The sequence below is a fragment of the Rhipicephalus sanguineus genome, chromosome 4, assembly GCF_013339695.2.
Source record: "Rhipicephalus sanguineus isolate Rsan-2018 chromosome 4, BIME_Rsan_1.4, whole genome shotgun sequence".
In the NCBI taxonomy this organism is placed as follows: domain Eukaryota; kingdom Metazoa; phylum Arthropoda; class Arachnida; order Ixodida; family Ixodidae; genus Rhipicephalus; species Rhipicephalus sanguineus.
The window spans coordinates 100,001,676-100,026,992 of record NC_051179.1 but is presented as its reverse complement, the minus strand read 5'-3'; positions in this window follow the sequence as shown (position 1 = coordinate 100,026,992).

Below are 25,317 nucleotides of genomic sequence, written 5' to 3'. Positions count from 1 at the left end.
ATAAACCGATAAACTTTTGTCTATAGGCATTCTGAACACATTGGTCTGCAAAAATGAATTTTTAATAATCTACAGACCTTCTATAGCGAATATATACACTTTCGGTAGAGTAGTCTATGAAAAAGTGCTGTCAGCAATCCGCAGACTGTCTATAGACTAGCCTAAAGAAACTGCTATTGAACGTCAATTGAATTTATATAGACATGTCAACAAGCCTTATTCAGTCTACCTCCAAAAATTTTGACAAGGGTGATTTCTTGTAGCGATCTTTCAGAAACTGTAAAAAATTATCAAATTTTGAATTTGCTTGAGAATTGATGCTCGAAATGGCCAAAAAGGGGCTCGAAAACGAGCTGAAATGTTTTGATACAATACATGGTAGCCCCAACACCAGAAACTTCACACGCATGATGGAAGGCCGACAACACGACCAAAACAACAGCTCTGTCTTTCTCTCTCTTCTAATAAACTAACCTAATCTATTATGGGCCCAACTTGTGGTGCGCCCTTACAGGCGATTTATTTGAATTTTGTCTCACCCAACTGTTAGTACAGAAACGTAGGCAACATTGACGAAGCTACGCGTACATATCAGCTCCGGCGCACATGGTAACACATCTTGCTGCGACCACCTCTAAAAGCAGTTATAATGCATATTATTCATGGATACTGACTGTAAACCTCTTCGATGAAGTCAGGGTCTAGTCGCCGTCCAGGACTCCCCACGTAGACGGTTATGTTGATCAACCTCTCAGATGCCAATGCTCGAATTTCTGGAGTAAGCCAACTCGACGACTGCAAGGCCTCCTCGAAGGCACTGCGGATTCGTGACGTCATACGCTTCGTCTGGTAAATCATGCGAGGTGGTACGACTGTTCGGTAAAGAAACACGCCAGGACACTATGTTACAAAAAGCTTTGTATGTTACAGCTTTACAAAATTTTGAAGGCGAAATTTACACACGTCATAGCCGAGATAATACGGCCATTAAAGCCCGACTCTATTCCTTGTCTTAGTATTGATTTGTTTAATTAAGTGAACTACTTATATATTGCCGGGTGAAATACCTTTTGTTCGCAAACTACAATTTCCGAAAACATTGCTAAATGTGACTGCAGCTTATATACCTAATAGATAATGGCCAATTAGGGCTGACAACAAAAGTACATACATTTCACGTCCAAACACAGTGCTCACACCTCGCGGAATATTTCAATTAACTACTCCCGCAGGACAGTATTACACATGAGTTTCTATCTTACGCGTGCGGTTTACCGATGCTACATGTTACCCGTCAGGCATATCAGTTACTGTCCAAAAGCGATAGCTCTCGCGCTCTCACTGAAACAGCTGCTTGAGGAAGACAACTCCAGTAGCCGAAACGTTGCCTTCAACGAGGCTCCTTGTTCAACGATGCATCATTACTTCGAGCCTCCATTTCCCCCCTAAGGTTTTGTATTGTCTAAACGCCTGCGTGAATTTATTCAGAGATGTGCTCAAAATCTTGGGAGGTGTTTTCACGAGTTATATGTAATGCTTCTGTCCTTCGTAGAATTGCTGCACTTTTGTGAAAAAACAAAACCTTTCACCCACCTCTTTCCTCACGTAGCTGGAAAAGAAACCGATGTGTTTTTATTTTATTTTTTTCAGGCAGTATGTTTCACAGTTTACGAGGGAATTTATCCGGAAGCATTAAAGCGCCCCTAAACCACAACCAGACGCTCGCGTGATCCTCTCCGTGCGTTTTTGCTAACTGCCGTCGTGACGTCACCTTTGTCATTAGATGACGTCGCGAGCAACAGACGCTGTCAGTGTGCGAACGAGAACCTGCTCTCTGCTAGCAGATGCATGCGCTCCTTGCGTTTTCACCTCGGAGGTTCAGGAAGGGCGCTCGGAGAGGTGAACAGACGAGCCGACGAACGCAGCGTAGCTGAGGAAAGAGCGAAACGAGAAAACGCGTGTAACTCCGCAAGCGTTCCCTGTAGACTCGTGCATAATTCAACGCCAGAACTAAATTTCAACCTCTGGGTGGTTTAGGGGCCCTTTAAGGCGAGCTACGCTATTCCTCTTGTTGCATACAGATAAATTTATTTAATTATTTAGGTATTTATTTGCACCTACAATGCCTAAAGATATGAAAGTCAAATATTGACCGTTCAAGCCAACAAAAAAATGAAGGAAACTCACATGGTACCTCGTGCGTGCGCCTAAGACTAGTCGATGGCGAAAAACATCTCTTTCTTCCTTTTAGATGTATTGATCCTACCCCGCCTAGCCTTCGAAATATTTCGTACTGCCTCTATGATCGGTGGCATTGCAAACATTCTGCTACTGACCTGGTTTTATACTGCCTCCGTGATCGCCCCCTTTGACTAATATACGATGTAATGTGATGACGCAATTAGGTCACGGTAGTGAATGTGAGGCCACAGTGATGTCATGATGACGTCACAAATTTCGTCGACCTGTAACGTCCGAGTGACATCATATGGTGACGTGTTGAAGCCGACGCTGCAGGAAGCTGACGCCGTCGACGGCAAATATATGCGTTGGATGAGGGTCTAATGCTTTCGACTTATAAAGACGCATCACTGAAAATTATTTCACGATTCCGAAATCCGCAATACTCGTGCGACTCCCGCCTGCTGCGTATTATGTCTCGGCTTCTGCCTAGTTTGCTAAGATGAGAGGAAGGAATTTTTGGCTGTCTTTGTTCCGAAATAGCCATTTTCCTGCTCCGTTCAGCGCAGTTTTATTCCGTTCAGTGGCCGATTTGAAAGAAACTTCTCTATCACGAGTGCGCTTTTCCTTGCTCAGCAGGCTTGACTAATTACACGTCCTGTACTGTGATTGGCGTAAATGTTGTCTTAACCAACTTTTTATCTTACCTCGTCTCGCGAATACGGGCCCAGATGTTCTCGGGGCCATTCACTACAGGTCAATGCGTTTTCTTTGCAGTGTCAAAAAATGTGACAGGGCTCTAATAATGTAATATTTTAGTAGAGCGGTAGTTACCGGAGAAGTAATCTAATTCTTTTTTACCTAAACTGCCAAGATATTCGGTTCTAGCACTCTTGGGCCTCTTGCCTATACCAAATGAGCTACGTCTGCCGCCGTAGCTCAATTGGTCAAGAACGGGATGCGTTATCCAAGGTTGTAGGTTCCGCCCCTACCAGTGGGACGTTGTCTTTTTTTTTTTCATTTCATTTTGTATAAATTCATGTCATAATTACTACACTACAGTTAAACGCTACAAATGATGTCTTCTATACAGCCCATGGCCTCATTTTCTGTTTCTGATTACGTTGTGCATAACAGCAAAAAAGTCCATGTCTAATTGTTCTTTCATAAGATGTTGTACTTGCCATGCAGCAAATGAATGCGCGTAACTTCAATACGAATGCCGACGTTCCACAAACTGCGATGGAACAGGTACGAATGCCACTCTTAGATTTCGTTGCACTCAATAAGTTTGAATTACAAAGAAAACCTGCATTTATAATTAAGGCACCAACTTTGAAACCTTTTGAACACTAAATAGCACCCAGAATGGTTTACCAAACATGGAAAGGCACGCTAGAAGGTACGAATCTCTGGCGTTATTGTAGCTGCGTGTGTCGTCCCTCCACTGTTTCCAATATGGCGTATGGCATTCCGATTCTCAGCCCCCCTATAGCGTATGCATTTTCGGCTCTCTAAGGCGTGTGGAGGAACTACGCATCCGACGTGGCAAAAAATGTACGCAGCTGAAGTCAACATAAAAGAGTAGTAGCTCTCCCTCATTTGTTCGTGCCGCATAGTGGGGGGGGGGGGGGGGGGGGTAAGGCTTCACAAGAAGGGATAGGCGTTTAAAAATGGGTCTACGGAATATAAGCTTCAGGAGAGTGTACTGTAGTTTATTATGAAAAATTCTATCTGCGTAATACATGCCCTAAATACAGTAGAAATGCAAAAAACGCATGTTACACAAAAGCAAGAATTTCAAATATGATATCGTGAAGTATGATGCATACACAATTAAGAACAAAAGCTTTCTTTTCACTAAATAATATTTTTAACGGCGTCACTGCAGTTACGATTATGATCCATGCAATCAAAAGTTCCTGTGTCACAGCGCTTTTATGTAGCGCGCACTATTCAGCGGTTTGTAGACGATTAGCTCGCACGGCGTTTTTCACTGCAACGCGTTCGTGCATCGAGCGTGAGGCTTACGCGACGGGTACTTCAACCGAGCACATCATTCTGGGCTGGTGGAACTTATTTCCGTTGACACAACGCGACTGCCCCAGTAGGCCTACATGACATAATCACACACGCACCGGCTGACCACAATTATCTTCTTATAATTCACACACCACTGCATATTCGCCACACCAGGTTTGTTTACTTTCCCGCTGTGTTGCGCTAACGGTTATGTTGGTCGCTTCTTCTCTCCACGCTTCGTCTCATCGCGCAGAGCCGGCGCATATCACAACTAGATCCCCCAAGATTCCACGTTACGAGCTCCCAAGAACCACACACACACACACACACTATACACACCACACAACAACACACACACACGCACACACCACACACACAACACACAAACACACACACACACAACACACACACACCACACACACACACACACCCACACACAATTTGAATCGCCGACACGACGAAAAGGCTACAAGCGTGTAAAAACCATCCAGCTGCTGCCGCTTCGGTGCACTTGAAACCAGGAGGTTTAAAAAATTGCTGGAGTGAACATGCGCAAGAGTGAAGCCGGCCCACCAAAGATGGCGGACTGCGCCCGCCAATAAGTAGGGGCCGATAACCATCGGCGTGGGAAGGAAAGCGAGAGTTTGTCGCACGCCCAGGACGAGTTCTCAGGGCAACTTTTACGGGTCAGAACTGCCTCCAGTGTGCCTTTGTTTACGAGTTTTCATATGTAGGCTCAAAATTATGGCAAATTTATTGGGATAATCGCCAATACTCCTCTCGAAGGGGTACTTTTTGTCCGGCAAAACGTTCTTTATTTTATAATTAACTTAGTATTTAACTAAAAGATCAAAGCCAACTTGAAACTCGAGATAGGCACCACGAGAAAGGGCATGTTTCCGGGATCTTTGTTGGCAAAAGCTGCTTCACTTTTGGTGCAAGGCGTTGCGAGAACTTCCACTCGAGAATCTTTTTTTTAAACCACCTTGACTGAAGGCGGTACATTCACAAAGCTTCTACTGACATGGATGACGACGGAGAGGATGATGATGGGTACTGCGTAATAACAGCAGGAAAAAGTTCTTCTGAAGAACCAACACGCAGGAAAATTCGAACTTGAGGATCTCAGTCTCGATGCAGTGGTACCTCGCCTCTCGTAGCGAACCGCACCATGTTTCATTTTTCATTGGTTCGCCTTAATCAAAACGTCATGGTAAAGAGCGGCCGTAGTTGGACGCGCGTAATGCAAATGAACAGCGGTACAGTTTACTTTTTATTCTTAGCTTGTCACAAGAGAAGGCCGGCGCGCGCCCTCCGTGACATCACAGACCTTACCCGACGTAGAGGGACGCTATCGCCCGTGGCGCAGTTTGCGCGTTCATGCAGTGGTAGCTGTGGACGCACTCGGTCAGTCGACGCTGCACACGCAACAGGGACGCGATCAGCCCGCCCGTAGTCACGGGCTCATAGCGTTAGAGTGTTCCAGCGTTTCGGTGCGCCAGCTGTGTGACATCACTGCTCCTCGCACATGCGCAGCACGGCTCTTGTACGGGTACGCGAAACCACTCCTGCTGGACTTTACTCCTGCTCGGCGAGTGTAGCTAACGATACAACAAGCGTTTCCACAAAGGAGGTTACCCTAATGCGGCAAAAGCCAACAAGCTTTAAGCTGGCAACAAGCCCACGTTTCAAGTTAAACGACAGTGGGAATATTCTTGGAAGCCGAACATTTAGAAACGCTTTCGTGGGTATAATCCGATGAACTCACGAAACGACAGGTAGGTGTTCCACTAAAATTGAAAGCTCTGTTTAGAACGTGTTAGCGAGACACTTGCTGGACGACGGCGCCAATCAGAATGCCGCGAAATGCGCCTAATAATGTTCATAGACTCACCTGACTGGAAGTGGTGGCTGGTGATCGCCAGCTTCATGACCTTCTTGACGTGTTCGTAGCAAGCGTCGTTCGCACTCCTGTCTTTAAGAAACCAGATTGGGACGGTGAGCTCGAACAGCTGCCTGTAGAACGTCCACGCGACCAGGTATTGCAGGCCTTCCTTGCCAACAGACTTGCTCTCGAACAGTTGCGCGAGCATTCTGCCAATATGTTGTTGATAGAGCATTTTGCCGGCAGCCGTGTAGGTGTGGTTGGTGTACTTGTACAAAAAGGTATCCCAATCAACTGGTTGCCAAAAAGAGACAGCAATGGCAAGAAGTTAACCATTGCGCAGTGCTATCAAATAGTCGCATTTCAATCGCACACTCGCCACCTGGCGGGTGCGCCACGAAACACCAGATCCAGAGTGAAAAGTAAACGTTCAGGTGCGGCGCCCATATAAGTTGTTGTATGGTTCTCAAATTGTTGTCATATGGCCGCGCACAATCCCGAAGAAAACACGATGGTCAAAGAATGGTGTTGCGAATCAGAATGTGTGTCATCCATTTCGGAAAGGCAGCAATAAGAAAAAAAAAAACATGGTTGATCCCTCCGTCATAGGAATCGAAATAAGACGAAAGTAAAGCGTGCCCTTATAGAAGTAACTGAATGTTGACTGTAGGTTGATATAAGAGAGTTTGCACAATGCATATTGATATCTGGCAGCTATAGCACCGTTTAACGTGGATGTGCCCACTTTGATGGCTGGTGGTACATCTCCACCCCGACGACTAACGGCCCTGCTACATGATTAAACAAACCCTTGTGGTAGATGTAGTAGTTAATGGTGAAAGCGTAATCAGAGAACTAGGTGTGATAGCCAGAAGAGCGTCGCATATTGGATGCAGAACTTGGTCGCCATCCCGCGGCATGTTAAAATGTGATTGAACACCACGGCTGGACTAGAGGGAAACGCAAAGCACGTCGTGCCTCCCCAGTAGCCCGACCGCGATTATTCTAGGGGCGAGCGCGTGAGCGGGGAACGCAGTGCTACAGCCAAGTGAAGCAGGCGCGCGTCGCAGAGCTATGAGCGAGGCCCACGCTTTTTCGACGCTTGGCTAAGGTCGCCACCACGCGGTGTATTAAGGCATTGACAAAATTGAACTTCTATTGAAAACGCGCCAAATGGGAGGGACGTGTAACGCGTTGCAGGTGCTAATCGCGGAGTCCACAGTAATGACGAATTACTTTACCGCTCCCAGAGGGCAACACCACCACGCCGACCGGGAGAATGGTAGATATAAAAGGCGCGTTTGCAACGCATCTAGAGTCTGTGACCGTGGCGCAGTGGATAGCGTGCCAGGCATCTGTTGTTGCGGACGAGCGGTCGTGGGTTCGATGCCCGTTTACGGAACCTTTTTTCTTTGCCATTTGATTGTGTATACTTTTTCGACGTCATTTCCGTGACGGAGATACGTCAGCGAAGCCTTGGTGGACCCCGCATAAAACACTTTCGTGTTAAAAAAAGTAACTGCGGCTATTTTTGTTCGGAGCTGCTCACTCGTGACTTGTTTCGTGCCGTTGAGTAGACCAAGTTGTCTGTGCATTTTTCTTAATATGTGGCTTTCCCAAAGAGTGGTGTGCAATTGCGTTTAGGCAAGCGTTTTAATAAACTAGGGACGTACCGGAAATTCGCTTGGGTTTATTTTTCGCTTGGTGTTACTGGTGAGAAAAAAAAAAGCGGAGGAATATTTCAGTCGCATAATTTTTCCCCGTTAAACTTACTATAGGCAAGCCTTACGCAAACTGATGACGCTCAATTCGTTAGGCCTACATTTGTTCAGCAGTGTTCTTCGAGATTTTGGAAAGTGCGACCTGTGCATGTCACCGCTACTTAGATTGCCTTCCGGCATGTTGCACATAAACCAATTTTGTTGCAACGGATTCGTTTCCAAGTGATGCACTTCTGCGAATGAATCTGCAGGAGATCAGCTACCGATACGTTCTAGAACCCCAGAGCGGTTCATTGATAGGAAACACAATTTGCTGCAATCACTTATTCGCCTATCACTTTTAAATGGCGCTCTCATGGCACATACAGAGCTGAATTTTAAATGCACAAATATTTGCGTTTTCATCCTTCGAAACGATATTGGACAGTTCAAAATCCGCAACTTCGGATTTCTAGTGTGTGAAGCAACGACTTAAAAGGTCTTTTCTCCAAACTAAAAAATAATTCGTTGAGCACGCGTTTCCTCCCCTTGTGCATATGCCTCGGTACTTCCCGCTTGCCTACTTCATACTCCGGCTCGATTGAAAGGCTCTTTATGTTTTACAACACGAAATCTTAAGTGGCTAGATGGAAAAGCTGGGAATTTGTACGCACAGCGGAAGAATTTCCGCTTTTTCATCATTGAAATCCTTGACACCGTATAATTTAAGGTGATCGGTAGCAAGAACCTCTTTCTTCACTTGCCAAAACACCATGATGAAACTGCACAACCTGCACACTTATGTACAGCGGCAAAGAAAGTGCTGCTGTGACTCTGGCTATCGCCTCCATGTTTCTTTATCTGAGCAGTGTTGCCAGCATTGCGATGTACTCAAAGAAAGGTTCAACGTTTTCTGCATAATTACAAAACCACGTCTCGCTATATTTTCAATGGTCGATTTTAGGCAGTATTATTTAGTAATTTTTGGGCATTGTGTATGAAAATGAGCAGGTTGTTGGAATTGAATGCAGAAATTATACTGCGTAAACAGACGGAAGCAAGCACAGAGGCACATTAAAGTTAAGAACAAAGGTCTACAAAAAGGAAACCCAGCAATATTCAGGGTTATTCTAAAATTAAGCCACTGCAATGAACAACGTCCCGATCAGTTGTTATAGCTCCTCACTATTGAGAAAATGTGCTAAGCAGATTATTCATGATTACAGGATTACCACATCAACACTACGGTGTTTATTGAGCGGTTGTTTTCTTTGTGTTGAGAAAAGGTGACGCGCATATTACCCCCGTATTCACAAACGCTCCTCGACTCGACCCTTCACTCGAAACGCTCCTTGAGGGCCGTTTTCCGATTCACAAATCGCCCTTCACTCGAAACGCACCTCGACTTGAGGAAATCTCGAGTGTTTCACTTGAGATTGTCAAGGTAGCGCGGGAGCTACCTTGAATCGTTCCTTGATTGAAGTTTCGGCGTCAGCGCGTGGCCTCCGAAATAGCGGGCCGCGCGCTCACCATTTCGGAGGCCACGGTCAGCGTGGCATCCATGCGGTGCGTCGCCCACTTGTTCTGCATTTCCCGATGGATCAAGCTGCCGCCCTGCCGCTGCCTTTTTTGCTTTCGACAGTGAAGGTGCGCATTTACTATGGCGCTGTCTTCGAGTGGTTCGGCAACGGCTCAGGTATACTGTGGCTGCTGTGGCTCCGAGAGAGGCGGGCATGATGTCAAGAGGACCGCGCTCTTGTGCCGTGATGTGTTGCATTCCGTGCATGAGCCAATGGATTACCTGCTTTCGGATAATCATCGTGCGAGTGTTCCAAGTCTTACTATGGTCGCCAGTCCTTTCATGTGTATTTCGTTGAAGACCTTACGCCGCATCAGTTCAAGCCCGGTGCGAAAGACTGCGCGATAGCGAAAGGAAAGTGAAAGAGCGAACTTTTCTCCAATTAATGGGTGAATTATTCATGCTAGCTTCATGGGTGCGTACCTGATTATTCATGCGCCGGCATTCACCGCACACCTGAGGGGCTTTCGCTCATGTAAATCTTCACTACCCTAACCGAAATACGAAGAAGCATACCTCTGAAAGGATATCTTCTGTATCAACCTGAAGGTGCGTTGTTAGAGCTTCAAGCTCTAACATTTGCACGTAAACGCGTACTTTGACCACTCAAGTATTCGGGCAGTGGTGTGCGCACTGCCACACTCGAAAAGCAATGGAAGCACTCTAGCCATTCCAGGTAATTCCTCCTTACTTGCTCTCCGAGGCGCTACCAAAAAACTGTAAGGGCGAAATTCCCACTCTGTGCCGTTGAATGTTGGCAAGACTTTTTTATTGCCGAAATATTGGAGGAACAAGTGATACCTTGCTTTTGTCTTTGGGCAAGTGAGCAAGGTTCCAAAAGTTGGGTGTCCAGGAGCTGTCATTACAGCTGCAAGTTTCAAAAGTCTAAAGGCCGTCAAAGCAGGAGCAGAGCGTGCCACAAAGGTACGAAATGTAGGCATTCCGTACGTGCATGCGCATCGCATAAAAGAGGTGGCATCGCGTCATGACGATGACATTGTTTTCACTGCAAAATGCTGCGTAGGCGCCATTTTTCTTACACTGCAGCGGCGACTGTACAGTAAGGGAAAGCTCAGACAGGCTCGCTGTGCCTTAGGTATTGTATGCGTTTTTGTCCCTTGCACTTGCGATGTAGTATACTGCTATCTTTTTTCTTGCGGGTGTAAACACATCGGCCAGGCTGGCCGATGTTAGAACATAAGGCCCAGAGAGCATTTCAGCTCTCTAAAAGAATCACCATAACCTCATCTTGCAATATGTTGTCCAAAAGGTTGTTGTGAACCGCTTTCTAATTAGATGGCATATCAGTGGTGTGTCGGAACCGTAAGAAGGTGTCCACACACGCCGTGAAAACTTTATGATTGAGAAAAAAAAAACGGCCTCTTGTGTGTCAGCCAGCCATCCTTGAACATTCTCCCTTGTGAGTATATCTGCGTCGCTTTTTGCTTATATGGTTTTCGTTGTAGGGGCCGAATAATACGTTGTGGCGTTTTGCTATCCATTATCGTTGGAGGATGTTGAGGTGTTCATGAGGGACGATGTGGTTTTTGATCTTCGCAGGGTAATACGTAAGCGTGGATTTCGAGAATAAACTTAGTTTTAAAGTTAGCACTCGTCTCGGGTTTCTGTTTCTTGCTTGTTTATTCGCTTTTTGCGCTACCTGCTGAAGTATACAATCTTTCACGCATTTCGTTGCCGTCAGCAAATGGTTTGTGTTTACTCAACCTGCAAATTTTATTAGATAGGAAGGCCACGGCTGTCTTGAGTATCCGACATGCAAAACTCAAACCGAACGATGTGCTCCTATGCTGACTAGTCATTTTTCGCGAAGTGGGGCGTGTTTCGAGTGGCATGTGGTGAAGTGCTCGGATATGTGAAGGTTGGTCGTTCGAATTCTGTCGGCGGAGGTTTCTTTGCTTCATGTGTTTTTTTTTATTATTGCATTAATACTTTCAACATCGCCTTTACACCCATATTGGTGCGTGGCCGCCACAATGGCTTTAACGCCGTAAAGCCGTTTTGCACCCCTCATCAATTTCCAGCATCCATCAGCATCCCGCAGCATGCACGAGATGCCACGATGATCCGTTACCATATTCCACCAAAATGATGGATCGTGAAATCCACGATTCTCCATCGTACGCATATTTTCAATAGGTAGTGCAGACATATAAAAATTATGACGCACCTAAAGAAACGTAGGGGTCTGTGTAGCCGCTTAGCTCAAAAACGTATCCCAGGCTTTGTCCGACGGTGATAGTGGCTTTCGCGATGTCCTCAACTGCATAAAGAAAGATGAAAGCAGATAAGTAAGGTCCAAAGTACGCTTTTATTCTGCGACTGTCACACCGATAACACAAGGCGCTGAAAGTAATTTCGCGAAAACGCACCGTTAGGTTAAAATAACGTCCTTTACTATGGGGTGTGAATCCATGCGGCCTAGAAACGCACGCAACAAGTGGCAGCAACTCGATACCACTGCGGACGACATTTGACCATTTCACCAAGACTGTGGTGCATCCACGCACTAGAGCTAGCTGGTGTTTTATTCATTCATAAATTTACGGTAAGTAGATACTACAAGGATCGGGAAACAGACGAGAGGACTTTGAGCACGAGTTCAACGTCCGGTCTTCTGTTTCTTGATCTGTTCAGCGTCTACTTAGCGCGATTTCACAATCATGCATCCATGGATGTTGCAGGCTATTGTGGCACTGACATTTCATTTCGGAGCGCATGCACAACTGCCGCTTGGCCAAGTGTCTCATCTGCCCATTACGAAAACCAGCGGTTTCCCAATGGCATTGCCACTAGACCAATAAAACAGTACCTTGCTCTGAGGACGCTCTGCAATTTTATTAAACTGCAGTACAAAGCACTGAACAGTCGGTGTTGAGATTATCGCAGCAGTAGTTGTGCATCGGCCAAATCATCTTTGAGCTAAGAAAAGACGAGACCACTTGTCCAAACGTGGGCTACAGCACCCCCCCCCCCTTGCTCGGTAATTTTTCCTAACACAATTGGAGGATTGTGGTCACATGACATTATTACAAACTCCATCTAGTTACAGTGGAAAGAGAATCAGCTGGAATTATTGTGAAGCAGACATTAGCGACAATAACAATGCTTACGTTTGGCTTTTCGGTCAAAAATAATGGCGGAAGCAGAAAATGGTGCAAAAATTATGGCAAGCACTGGGTCACTATGCAATAACAATGCTAATAACTTTGACGGCATAGGAAAGGAACATGTAGTAGCTTCCTCCGAGCAGTGTACATGCATTTGACACTAAGTATCGTACTTTGAGAGGACCAAAACGAATGCATCTCACGGTGGTCTTCATATCCGCGTAGCTTCGAAGCGAGGTCGTAGGTAAAAAACGAAGTTGCATCAAGTGGCGCCAAAAAACGCACATAGTCATTGAAACCATGTTTCTTGGATTCCCATTTGGATTGTTGTCTGCTGTAGTCCATCTGTTAATGAACAGGTTGGTAAAGAAATGTTGGTAAACAAATTTAGGTTCGTATTGGCGGTAAAAAATATGACAGCGTCGTCACAAGGGCACAAAATGAATGCGACAGCAATTGTACTGTCACTCAAAGTAAGTCCAGCGGCCAACTCCTTTGGATCCGATCTCTCGTACCTCTGGAATTTATGCGTGGCTTTAACTGACTTAACGTCGCAGATGTCAATGTATAGCGGAGCTGAGGGGAAGCATCTGCTATGAAATGCAAAGTGATGCAAAAGTAGGCGAACTTGGGCATAGTTTACCACTGAAGGATCCTCCTCTCCTCTTGACCGCCTGCGTCTCTCCAACCTCCAACTCGCCGCCCTCCTCCGCTATACTATGATTTACCCTATGTATTCCTTTCTATATTCCTCACGCTTCCTCTCCTTTCCCACCCCTTGCTATAACCGTACCATGCATGGCTATGCTGTGTTTTACCATCTCCCGTCCTACTTTCCTTCTCCTCGCATTCGCTTTCCCACAACTTGTTATATTATACATGTCGTTCTTTTACGATTTTCCCTCCTAGTAACCCTCAAATCTTTCTCACCACGCGGCGATGCTATACTATACATGGCTATGCTATGTTGTACTTTAACCCAGCTTCTTCACAACCTACTCACCCTCGCATCAGTCCGCCTCACCCTCACTTCCTTTGCACACTCCATCCTACTCCACGCATCTACTAGCAGCTTTCCCTGCCTGACTCCGGCCTACTACCTCCGTCGCTGCACCTCCTCTGCGCTTGACCACCTGCATTTCTCCACTCTCCAACTCGCCTCCCTTCATCCACTCGCCTCAGTTACACTATACTATATCCTCCCTCATACCCACCCTCGCATCACTCCTCCTCACCATCACCTTCCTTTCTAAACCATTGTTATATTATAATGGCCATGACTATGCTACGCTTTGCCCTCTCCCCTCCTTTCCATCCCCGTCACCCTCACATTGCTGCTCGTCACCCTTGCTTCCACTTGGCACACTTTGCTCTACTATACTGTGCATGGCTATGCTATGCCGTTACCCTCGCCCCTGCTCCACGCCCTCACAGCACTTATCCTCACCCTGATTTTCTCTTCCCACCACCTTGCTGTGTTACACGATACATTGCTATGTTACGCTTCACTGTGTTCCCTCCTTCGGATCGTTTCATCGCTGCTTCAGCCGGGGCCTGATACGGAACATGGCGGCGATGGCGACAGCCTGTCAGAGTGTCCATATAATTGTTATCGCAATTAACGGCATCTCTAGGCTTTACGGCGCTCTATAACAAGACAATAAACCGCAAGTGACGGGGTTATGGCCAAAGCCTTAAGTGTCTCATCACAAGCTGGCCGCGGCTTGCTCTACAAAAAATGGCGTGCTCTCAGTAAAAGTGAGATTAAAAATATCGAGCCATTTCACTCTGTGGCGGTGGGTGAAAGTGAAGCTGTTTAGCACACGACGCACAGGAGTCACAGAATTCCCCAGCCATAGTCGAACGCACGGTGCCTTTATATCCGAAATATGTGTATATAAATTACCTTTTCAATTTAGTGCATAAGCCTTGAAATTTGTCCATTTAAGCAGCTGCTAGCGTCTTTTTGCCACATTTACGTTTCGCGACATGAATCGCCTTGTTTCGTTTGACGCATCCGCTTGGCATTTCTTGCACGATCTTATTTGACGTGTGCAGCCCGGCAGTTGGCTTCTTCATATTCAGTGGATCGGTGGTTAGTGGTGAACTTTGTCCAATTTGTATGGCACAGATGTTCGTTGGCAAACACGAGAAAGATATAGAACCCAAGAGACAGTGTACTGCTTCGCTACGGTGAAATTCATGGATCGAACCGGAATAGACCCCAGATGCCGATTTCAAAAACTTCTCCTTCGTATGTCTGTTATCCCATTGAGGAGCAGGTTTTGTTATTGATATGTCCCGCATCGTGATTGAGAGAAGTATTCTCCAACGAAAATTATTACCGTAAGATGTTTTTGTGAATACAAGCCCAGGTATTTTGCTTGGAAGTCAAATACTCTTGACTTCCAAGCAAAAGCGCCGTGCAGTGCTTGAAAGAAAGCTGTGGACGAGAGCCATCATGTCGGTAAAGGAGTGACGGGAGCAGATGCAATATTGCATGAAAGAAACGTGGAACCGCATGAGGCGGCACAACACGTGAATGGCATAACGAGTGGTTGGTGGAAAGCTGCCAGCCCATTACAAAGGGCAGAGTTATGTTTCGTCATCATTACAACCACCTTGTTCATCATCAAGCATTGCATCAACAAAGTGTTCGCCTTTATTGTTACTATACTATACTATTGTTATATATATATATATATATATATATATATATATATATATATATATATATATATATATATATATATATATATTATATATATATATATGGCGGTCAAGCAAGTGGTACTACAGCAGGAACGGATGAAACACTTTCGTGGACAAACTTGTGCCCAGGAAGAAAAGAAGTGACACACTCGGTGAAACCACAGCCTCGAGCATAATAGACGGTCGCCGGCAATCTGATCAGCAGTAGGCATGTCGGCATTTAGACATGTGGCTTCCAATATTCCACCTTTATGGGTGGTGGCCGCGTTAGTTGCACAACAGACTACTTTTCGCCTTGCACGCTCAAACTTCTCAGAACAATCTAAAATAATCCAGAATGTTCGAGATTCCGGCGCGGCACGCCGTTTTTTTTAATTTACAACCGTACTCGATGGTGACCTGGTCTGCTCCGCAGAGAATATATGGTCGCGAGGTGCTAGTGCCATATTAAGCAAATTCGCTACTAAGTGCACCAAAATAGAAGTTCAAAAGTAGCCAGAAACGTGCCATGAGGCCAACTTGACATTTTCGTCGTCAGACTGGGTCGAAAGTGCGTCGCTTTGGCGCAACATTTGATCTAATATTTGTTAAAACGGATTTGCGGCCAGTTTTAAAAAAAAGATAAATTGATAAAATTCGATTCTGCCAACGATCACTGACATTCACCACTTTTACCGCATCCTTGCATCTAAAAGCACCCGCACACCAATGCGGCCTAGCTATTGGAGGTGTATGATTGACGATAATTTGTATCCGCACCTGAATTAGCCTCTTTCCGTTCATAAAAGCCCTACTGTGGAAAGTGATGGAAATCACCGCCTCCACACCGAGGTCGAGAGAGCCCCGCACCATCATCTCAACCGGATTGACAGTCGCGAGTGTATTCCTGTTGAGCAAGTCCAGGTTTAACGATTTCATCCAGTACAGGAGGTCGGATGTCTGCGATAGAAAATGCACACATCAATATCAAATGAAACACACTGTTACAGAATATTTTGCGCAATATAACGAGTACTTTCACACCTTAACAGCATAATATGCGGAAAGACTGAAAGACAGTTGATGAGTTCCGGCAGTTGATAGGAACGGGCCATAACAACAAAACGAAAATGACATTACAGACCTACGCTATGTTTCATACATCAGGTGCAACAATGCGGGGGCTAGCGAGACTTCTTGCAGTAATTGAGCACGCATCGATAAATAGTTCGATGTCTACCACACAGAATGTGGGTTATCTTTCTTTTTTTAGGCGAATGAAAAATTCGTAAACAGGCGTTGTGTTGGAGGCGACGTATCGACAAGCGGTATTGACTCCTTCACTGCGGACAAGCGGACTTGACTTCTTCAAGGCTGCGGTCTTCAACCCCTCATACGAATTTTTCTTAAAATGTTTCCAACTTCCACCGACTCCTGCCTTCTGTAGGCTGAGTAATACAAGAAGGTATTTGGTGCCTTAGAAATAAACGAGCTTCATTTTACGGCCATCAATATGACGATTGTAAGGTATGGCGTCTCGAGAAGGGCGTTATGTCTTTTCGCCGAAAAGCTCATCCGGGCATTTTCCCGTGCCCATTCGGCAGCATCAGCGGCAGGCGCCTGACACCTGTGCGGCGCCTTCGAGGTACGTCACCTAGGGAAAGTAGTTGAGTGGCTGTCTAACGGGAACTGCTAGTCGAGTGCAGGCTAGCAGGTGCAGTCCGTGAGGTGGTATGCCGTGTGCTGATTGTGATGGGCCCGCTCAGTAACCGGGCGCACAGGTAAACATACCGGGGAGAGCTGGACGGTGCCACCATTATGTGCATTAGTGCACGTTTAGGAATGTCGTTTGTCGGCCGTTCCCCTCGTCTTTCTCACCCAGGTGGCTGAAAGACTGCAGAAAGAGAAAGATTGGAGACCGTCGGTAGAAGTCTCCCCTATAGACGTCGGCCCAATCAGGTCACTGAGTGTTCTTAATTTGTCGGGAGGAGAGCAGGAAGGAGCAACCAATGTGTTAAAAGCTGGCTGCCGGCTCCCCGTGGGCGGTGCTTGTCGCAGGAGCGGTGCTATGCACCTTCGGCTCTGCCAAGTTACGTCGCGACAGTTCCGAAGCAAACTGCCTGTGTAACCTTATATATGTCGTACGTAAGTCTAGTTGTTTGCTACGAAAGGACTCGTCTTCATCCTTGGAAAGTGCCAACAACCCCAGTCAATCAGTCCAATAATATTCCACGCCTTTCTGCCTTGACAGCGGCTACGCCGGCTGAGAGAGCTCTGCTCTAAAGGAGAAGAGGGAGTGGGGTGGCTGTCGTATTTACTGACGCAGTCGAGGAACAACGACGGCAAAAACGCCCTGCGTCTCAAGGAGCACTTCGTGCTGCGCAGGAGACGCAAGGAGTAGGCCGAGGATGTCAAGCGTCGGGCTGAAGAAAAGAGGGAGCAAGCCAGCGAGCCGAAGCAGGCTCCGCTCCGGCCAACATGGAACCAAGTCGGCGGCTAGGCGCCATCTCGGGCTGCGGCGCGGGTCTGGCAAACGGCAAGGCGAGACAGCAGCAAGCGACACCTTCCCAACTTGTGGTGAGCCTTCTCGTGTTTATTCAAATAAGCTCAGGGGTACCGCTGCCTGTACTTTTGTGTTTAATGGACACGAGGTTTGCCCACTTGAGCCCTGAAAGGCGAGCGCCAAGCACAAGTGGCGGGTTGAGAGACGAGAGCAGCGTGACAAACCCGGAAGCAGGCAGTGCGTTGGTGATCCATGGAGATTACCATTTCGAAAATCTTACGGCCCACATGACCTAGCATGGCAGAACACCGAAGTTACGTGAAAATCAAGCAGACAGTTCTTGAGGAACTTAGACTCGACCGGCGAATACCTCGGAAGGTTCTTGGGGGTAAACGAAGGCTGGAGATCATTTTCAACGCTCCTAGAGAGCTACGTGCACTTTTACGTTGACGCAAGGGGCTTCTTTACGTTGAACAGCTGGTAGAGTTATTGGTCGCTGACCAATAAAGAGAAATCTGTAGGAGGAGGCGCTGTGGCACGTGACGCTCCAAGAAGGTAGGCAGTGGGTCAATGCGCCGGAGCTAGCCGCGCTGCTGCGCACGTTCGAGGAAGCGCACGGGATGAACAGCGCAGTAAGGCAAGTGAAAGAGCGGGTACTGGAGTCGGAAAACGCGAGCATTCCCAAACTGGACACACAGCCAAGTTTCCGCGGTGGTGCGAGAAGTCCAGGCGCGGAGCCAGAGCCTGAGCTTAGGGGCTGTTACGCGTGCGGTGCTACGGGGCATGAGAAGTGGAATTCTCCGCGTAGGCAGGGACAGCAAACGTCAGATGTTTCGGGTGCTAAGAGCGCAAGCTTAGCGGCACACGTTTCGGTGGGAGAGCCGGTGGCCGAACGCAGTGAGCTTATTCCCGTGTCACTCGACAGCAAGGATATGTGTATCAGAGCGGCCCTGGACCCGGGAGCGGAGATTACTGCTCTGCAGGAGAGCGCGATTCCAGCTGAAATAGAGCAGCCGCAAGGAACTATCAACGTAACAGCGGCGTTTGTTGAGATGCTTCAGGCAAAGCTTGCTTTAGCCCCGTTGGCAATACCAGACATGTGCTGTGAAGTGGGTAGTTCCCGTGCTCTGTGGACCAACGGTCCGGCTGACAGCACGAGCGGACTGCCTGCTGTCAGAAAAAGCATAGAAATCGCATAAAGATGAGTGCGCTTACGAGAGGATATCGAAAGGTGCCGAAGACACAACCGGCACACAGTTGACGCCCGAAAGTGGTCCGTCGCAAAAATGGAACAGTGCTGCAGCCATAGGACGAGGACCTGTAACTAGCAAGGACGACGATACAGCATGATGGCCAGAACAAGAAGAACGGTCGGTTTATTCAGTCACTGATTATATAAGCGCACGATAGCGCGCCGAGAGTATCTGCGCATATCCGATGCGCAGTCGTGATGCAGTAGCCTTGCCGGATACATCCTTTCCGTTAACAAAGAAATTACACACCCACCGAAACAGTGATAAGTACATGGCACTTCAAAAAATGATATCAGACACTTGGTTAAAGTCCTTGTCATAATGAAGACGCTGTGGTGGCTTCACGGTTCGAGTCGACCTTCTCAAAGCTGGCGTCGGTGGTGGAGTTGCTGACGCACCACAGGTGGCGAAGGGTCGCCCGACGTCGGAACTTCGCGACGTCGGCCGTTGGCTGGCAAGGTTGAAGTTGCCACTGTCGGATGGCCACCGACCTTGTTGTCCGCTGGGCTGGTATCAATGTCATCGTCGCTTTTCTCGATGAACCGTTCGCCAGTTTGAAGTAGGTGACGACGGTTGCGCCTTAGCAGCTTCCGGTCCTCCGTTTTGACAAGGTAGGACTTTGGATATGGCGAACCCACCACTTGAGCTTTTCGGGACCATGCAGCGACTCTGAGCCTCCCGACGACACCCTTCTGCAGAGGAGGCAAAGGTCTTCCCCCTTGGGCCTGGCTGTGCTTCTTGACGTCGGTTGCGGTCACCGCACTGAAGCCCGGGAGGTTGGCGCGAAGGCGCCTTCCTTGAAGTAGTTCACCAGGGGATCGGCCGTCCTCCAGTGGGGTAGAGCGGTAGGCCAGCAGGCCCATCCAGAAGTCGTCGCCCGAATCTGAAGTTTTTTTTTTTTCATGATGCGCTTTGCAACCTGCACACCTTTTTCCGCAAGCCCGTTTGACTGCGGATAATGAGGGCTTGAAGTGACGTGCGTGAAGTCGTACCTCCTTGAAAACAAAAGAAATTCATGGCTGGAGAATTGTGGGCCGTTATCAGTACATACTTCGACGGGCACGCCAAATCTGGCAAAAATAACGCTCAGTGCTGCAATGGTTGATTGCGCCGACATGTCAGGTAGTTTCGGAACTTCCGGAAAGTTTGATAAGGCGTCAAAGACAACGATGTACGAGTCCCCCGCAAACGAAAAAATATCAGCTCCAACTCTATGCCATGCACAACCTGGCACGGGCCGCATTTGAAGCGGTTCGTTGGGCTGTTTGCAAGCGTACCTGCAGCATGTAGGACAAGACTTGCACCATGGAAGCAATCTCAGCGTTAAGCGCCGGCCGAAACACGAGGCGTCTGGCCCTTTCTTTGCATTTTTGCATGCCGAGGTGACCTGCATGGATTTTGTCAAGTATAGTTTGTGGCATGCTTTCGGAATAACAAATTTCGACGCCTTTAAAGGTATTCCGTTGACAAATGAGAGTTCTTGCTCAAAAGCCTTTAGTTCACCTTGTACTGGAAGCCCCACCGACAAACTTGCGATCACCGACTGTAGGTAGCGGTCACGAGCCGTTGCTGCTTGCAGTTCTTTCTGCGTTGCTTCTGTGACACGGCAACCTAGAAGCTGGATTGCGTGAACTTCCACGTCGGTAGTAGCACCAGCCTCGTCTTGGTTGTCAGCAGTTGACCGGGACAACATGTCAGCAAGAGCAAGGTGACTACCAGGAATATACTGCAAAGCAATATCATACTTGGACAACCTCAAAAAGAACCGTTGAAGGCGAGGTGGCATGTCACTAATTTCCTTTTGAGCAATTGACAAAAGTGGCTTGTGGTCCGTTTCAATTGTGACTTTCTGGCCGTAGACGAACTGGCGAAATTTTTCGCATCCAAAGCAAATTCCTAGGGCCTCCTTTTCTATCTGTGCGTACAGTTTTTCTGCCTTAGCCAGTACTCGAGATGCGTAAGCTACGGGCCGCCACTCGTTATTATGACGTTGCAGAAGAGCGGCGCCGACGCCGTCCTTCGGTGCATCGCAAGACAACTTTGTTTTCCGTCGTGGGTCAAATATTGCGAGCACGGGAGCGGTGGTCAGAATTTGCTTGACGCTTTTCCACTCTTTGGCGTGGTTTTCTGTCCACTCAAACTCAAAGCTGGCCTTGATAAGTGTTCTTAACAGGGCCGTTCATTCAGATAGCTGCGGCACGAACTTTCCAAAGTAGTTCAACACACCAAGCATACGTTGAACATCGGCCTTGCATGTTGGCACTGGCATTTGAACCAAACTTTTTACGAGCCCTGGATTTGGGGATATGCCGTTCGCGCTTATGATATCACCCAGAAACCGTAGCTCTTTTACGCCAAACTTGCACTTGCGCGGATTAAACGTTAATCCAGCTGTTTCAGCAGTTTTCAGGACTGCTACCAGGCGCTCATCATGCTCTTCCTTCGTTGAGCCCCAGTCCAGATTATCATCTATATACATGAGCACGGCTGGCAGACCGTCAAATATCTGACAAAGTGCCTGCTGAAACACCTCAGGTGCAGATGAGATGCCAAAAGGTAGCATTAGAAAACGGTATCTGCCAAAAGGCGACGAGAACGTACAGATCTTTGATGTTTTCTCGTCCAAGGGCACCTGATGAAAGCCGGCGTTTGCATCCAAACAGCTAAAATAAGTACCTCCGGTTAGCCGTGCTTCCAAGTCCTCGCGTCTGGGTAAAGGGAAATGCTGCCTCTTGATATACTTGTTCACTCTTCTGGGGTCCATGCAAACCCTTAGAGCACCGTCTTTTTTTCACCAGTACCAGAGGGCTTACCCAATCGGTTGGCTCATTTTCTTTGACGATGATGCCCTCCCGGGTCATTCGTTGTAGTTCCTTCTTCAGAGGCTCCTGAAGTGCAAGAGCAACCCGGCGAGCAGGCTGAACGACCGGAACCGCGTCTGGATCCAGGACCATTCTGTACTGCGTTTTGAAGCAGCCGAGCCCTTGGAACAGGTGCCTGAAATCTTTCAAATGTTCATACTCAGACGAGGCATTGACAGCGTCCACCGTACGTCGAACCAACCCAAGCGCTTCACTGGCATCGAGCCCAAGGATGACTTGACTGCCCATTCTTTACGATGAAGAATTTCACGCTTATCTCGGCGGTTCCGACAGACACTTTCTGTGACGTTGTTCCATAACTTGAAATAACGCCCTCCGTTGTATGCGCGCAACACTGACCCGGTTGGTTGCAATGCTTCTTTGGATCCAAGCATACGGTACGTTGCAAAGGGAAGTAAGCTTGCCTGCGAACCGGTGTCCTCTTTGAACGTCACTTCTCTGCCATTTACTCGAGCCTTGATTGTCGAGTCTTTCTTGCGACAATTTTCGGAGCCGATTTAGAGAATGCTCAAAGTCATTCTCATCGAGATTAGCTACTTCGCTAACAACAGTAGACTTCTGGCAACAACTTGCGAAGTGGTTGTATTTCCGGCAAGAATGACATAATTTACCATACGCGGGGCGTTGCTTAGGTTTATGTTTGCGGTTGCACGTCCTGCAGCAAATATCTTGATTATCGCGACTCTGCTTTTTTTCCCGCTGCTGCTGTTCTTTCGTCGCCGTTTCGCCACTTGAAGCCGCGTCAATAGCTGTCTTCCGTCCTATTCCAATCTAGGCTCCATAGTGCGGCTGCTTCTGCCGCTTTACACATTTCCTCGGCTTTAGTAGCGTCAGACCTCTCTCGGCAAGCATTCTTTCACGCAGCTCCGGGTTGTTCGTACCAAACACAATTTGGTCTCCAATCAGTGAATCGTGCTGATCCCCAAAGTTGCACTGTGTCGCCTGCTTGTTTAAGTACCGCACAAACTTCTCAAAAGGTTCTTTCTCCGCCTGGCTTCGTGTACGAAAAACATATCTTTCGTGAATTTCATTGCTCACCTCGGAGAAGTAGGCGTCGAACTTCTGCACGACCGTGTCGTAACATTCCTTGCTTTCTTCGGGGCCGTACTGAAAGTTGTTGAAGATGTCGAGCACTTCGTCTCCTGCGAAGCTCAGCAAGAGTGCCACTTTCGAAGAGTCACTTCTCGGGGCCTTCTCGACTGCCGTTGCTTGCAGAAAAAGCTCGAACCTTTGCTTGAAGCGCTTCCAATTTTCAGACAAGTTGCCCGATAGGCGCAATGGCTCCGGCGGCTTCAGTAGGTCCATGGCGATTCCGCGCCGTTGCTGCCGTGCTTCGGTCCGCGGCGGCCACTTCTGACACCATGTAACTAGCAAGGACGACGATACAGTATGATGGCCAGAACAAGAAGAACGATCGGTTTCTTCAGTCCCTGATTATATAGGCGCACGATAGCGCGCCGAGAGTATCTGCGCATGTCCGATGCGCAGTAGTGATGCAGTAGCCTTGCCGGATACAGGACCCTGTCTTAGAATCGCAGAGGGAGCTCCTGACAAAGAAAATGATAATCACCCAGGTAGTCGCACAAAGGAGGTAGAGAATTGTGGTTGCGCGAAGCGGAAAGCAGGAGAGAGGAAAGCGCGTCGGATGAATTCCGCGAAAAGGAGCAGGCCTGCTGAACGCTGCAGATAGCCGGGGAGGGACAGGGCAGCATTGTTGAGCCAGCACTACGAGAATTGCCCTATACAGACGCCGGCACAGCCTCGAAAGCTGATGCACGTAAACTGCGCCCGTGTTGGCCGAGAGTTGAGCCGGCAGACATGCTTTTCGAAGAGGGCGGTGTGTTCAGCCACGTTGAGTATGCATCGCGGCCGGCAGCAACGCATGCTGCGGAGACATGCCTGTTTTGTGATATGCCCGCCCAGGTTGGAAAACAAGAGCGCGATGGAGTCCGCGAGGTTTTAGGGAAGCATGGGGGCCCGTTCGGCGGTCAGTCGAGCGCGACTTCGGTGGGGCAACATGATGTTCCTTTATAGGAGGGATAAAGCGGAAGCGGGAACAAAACGAGACCAGCTTCTCGAGTGGGGAAGGTGCAAGGAAGCGCGTGCGTCAGTACTCTACTTGGGGGCTCGTTGTAGATTCCAGGTAGTTACGCGCCTGGCTCCGAGAAACTTGCTGGGATCAAAGCTCTGAAGGCGCCGACCACAGAAACGGAGCTGCGTTTCTGTGGCCTATGATCGTGTGGATAATATCTTTGCAACGGACCAACTTACGCTGACCTATCGGGGCGGCCCTACTTAAGCTGACAGGAAACAGGAAGGCGAGTTCCTAACCGAATGTCATGGTTCGTGGGGGCTGGTGGGGATTCTCGACTGCACGAGGCCGCACTGTGTCACACAGCGTCATTTGTAAGATCATATCCGGAAAAGCCATAATGGCTTGTCCCAGGCGTGTCCGCAGCCAACATTGAAGTCTGCCTCCGCAATGCGCGGAGAACGGCGCTGAGAAATCGTTCACGTTTGAGTGTCACGGGTTTTCTCCAACGCAAACCCGCGAGTCCTTAGCAGTCAGCTGGGATGCGAGTGTGTTCAGGCTCTAGCTCTTCGACGCAAAGATGACCGTGGTCTATGCCCACCACCCACCTGACGCAGACGCACTGCCGAGGGTACCTAATGGGCGTCGGGAAAATGACAGCGCTGCTTCGGGGGCTGATAGACGCGAGAGTGACTAGGTACGTGGTGAGCGCTCCTGCAATTAGGAGTGACAAGCGGGAACTGTGAGACACCTGAACATCACTATGTGCTGAAATGCGTGCGTTTCAGTGACGTGTTTTTTGTGTGTGTGACGTTAAAAGCATTCTGAATTCTTGTCGTTCCTTGATTTGCTTGTGCGATTGATTGTACTTATGTATTCCGTGACCTCGCGTCGTTTCATTTTCTTCGGTTATGGCGTCCGTCCAGTAGGGCTTAGAGGCTTCAGCGAAGGAAATAGTGTGCGGCTACGGACTTGTGGGACTTGTGCGGACTTGTGGGACGGAACCCGGGGAAAGTGGCTGAGTGGCTGTCTAACGGGAACCGCTAGATGAGAGCAGGCTAGCAGGTACAGCTGCTGTGAGACGATATGCCGCCATGTGCTGACTGCGATGGGCCCGCTCTCTAGCCGGGCGCACAGGTGAACATGACGGGGGAGCTGGACGGCGCTACCGTTGCGTGTTAGTGCACGTTTAGGAATATCGTTTGGCGGCCCCTCATCTCTCTGACGCAGGTGGCTGAAAGACTGCAGAAAGAGAGGGACAGGGGGAGGCCGTCGGCAGCTGTAATTACAGTCGGCCCAATCAGGTCAATGAGCGTTCTTGATAGCAGGGAGGAACAACCAAGATGTCAGAGCATGGTTACCCACTGACGGTTCTTGTTGCTGGGCGGTGCTATGCACTTTCGCCTCTACCGAGTTATGTCGCGAGAGTTCGGATGGAAATAGCTGCCTGTGTAACCTTAT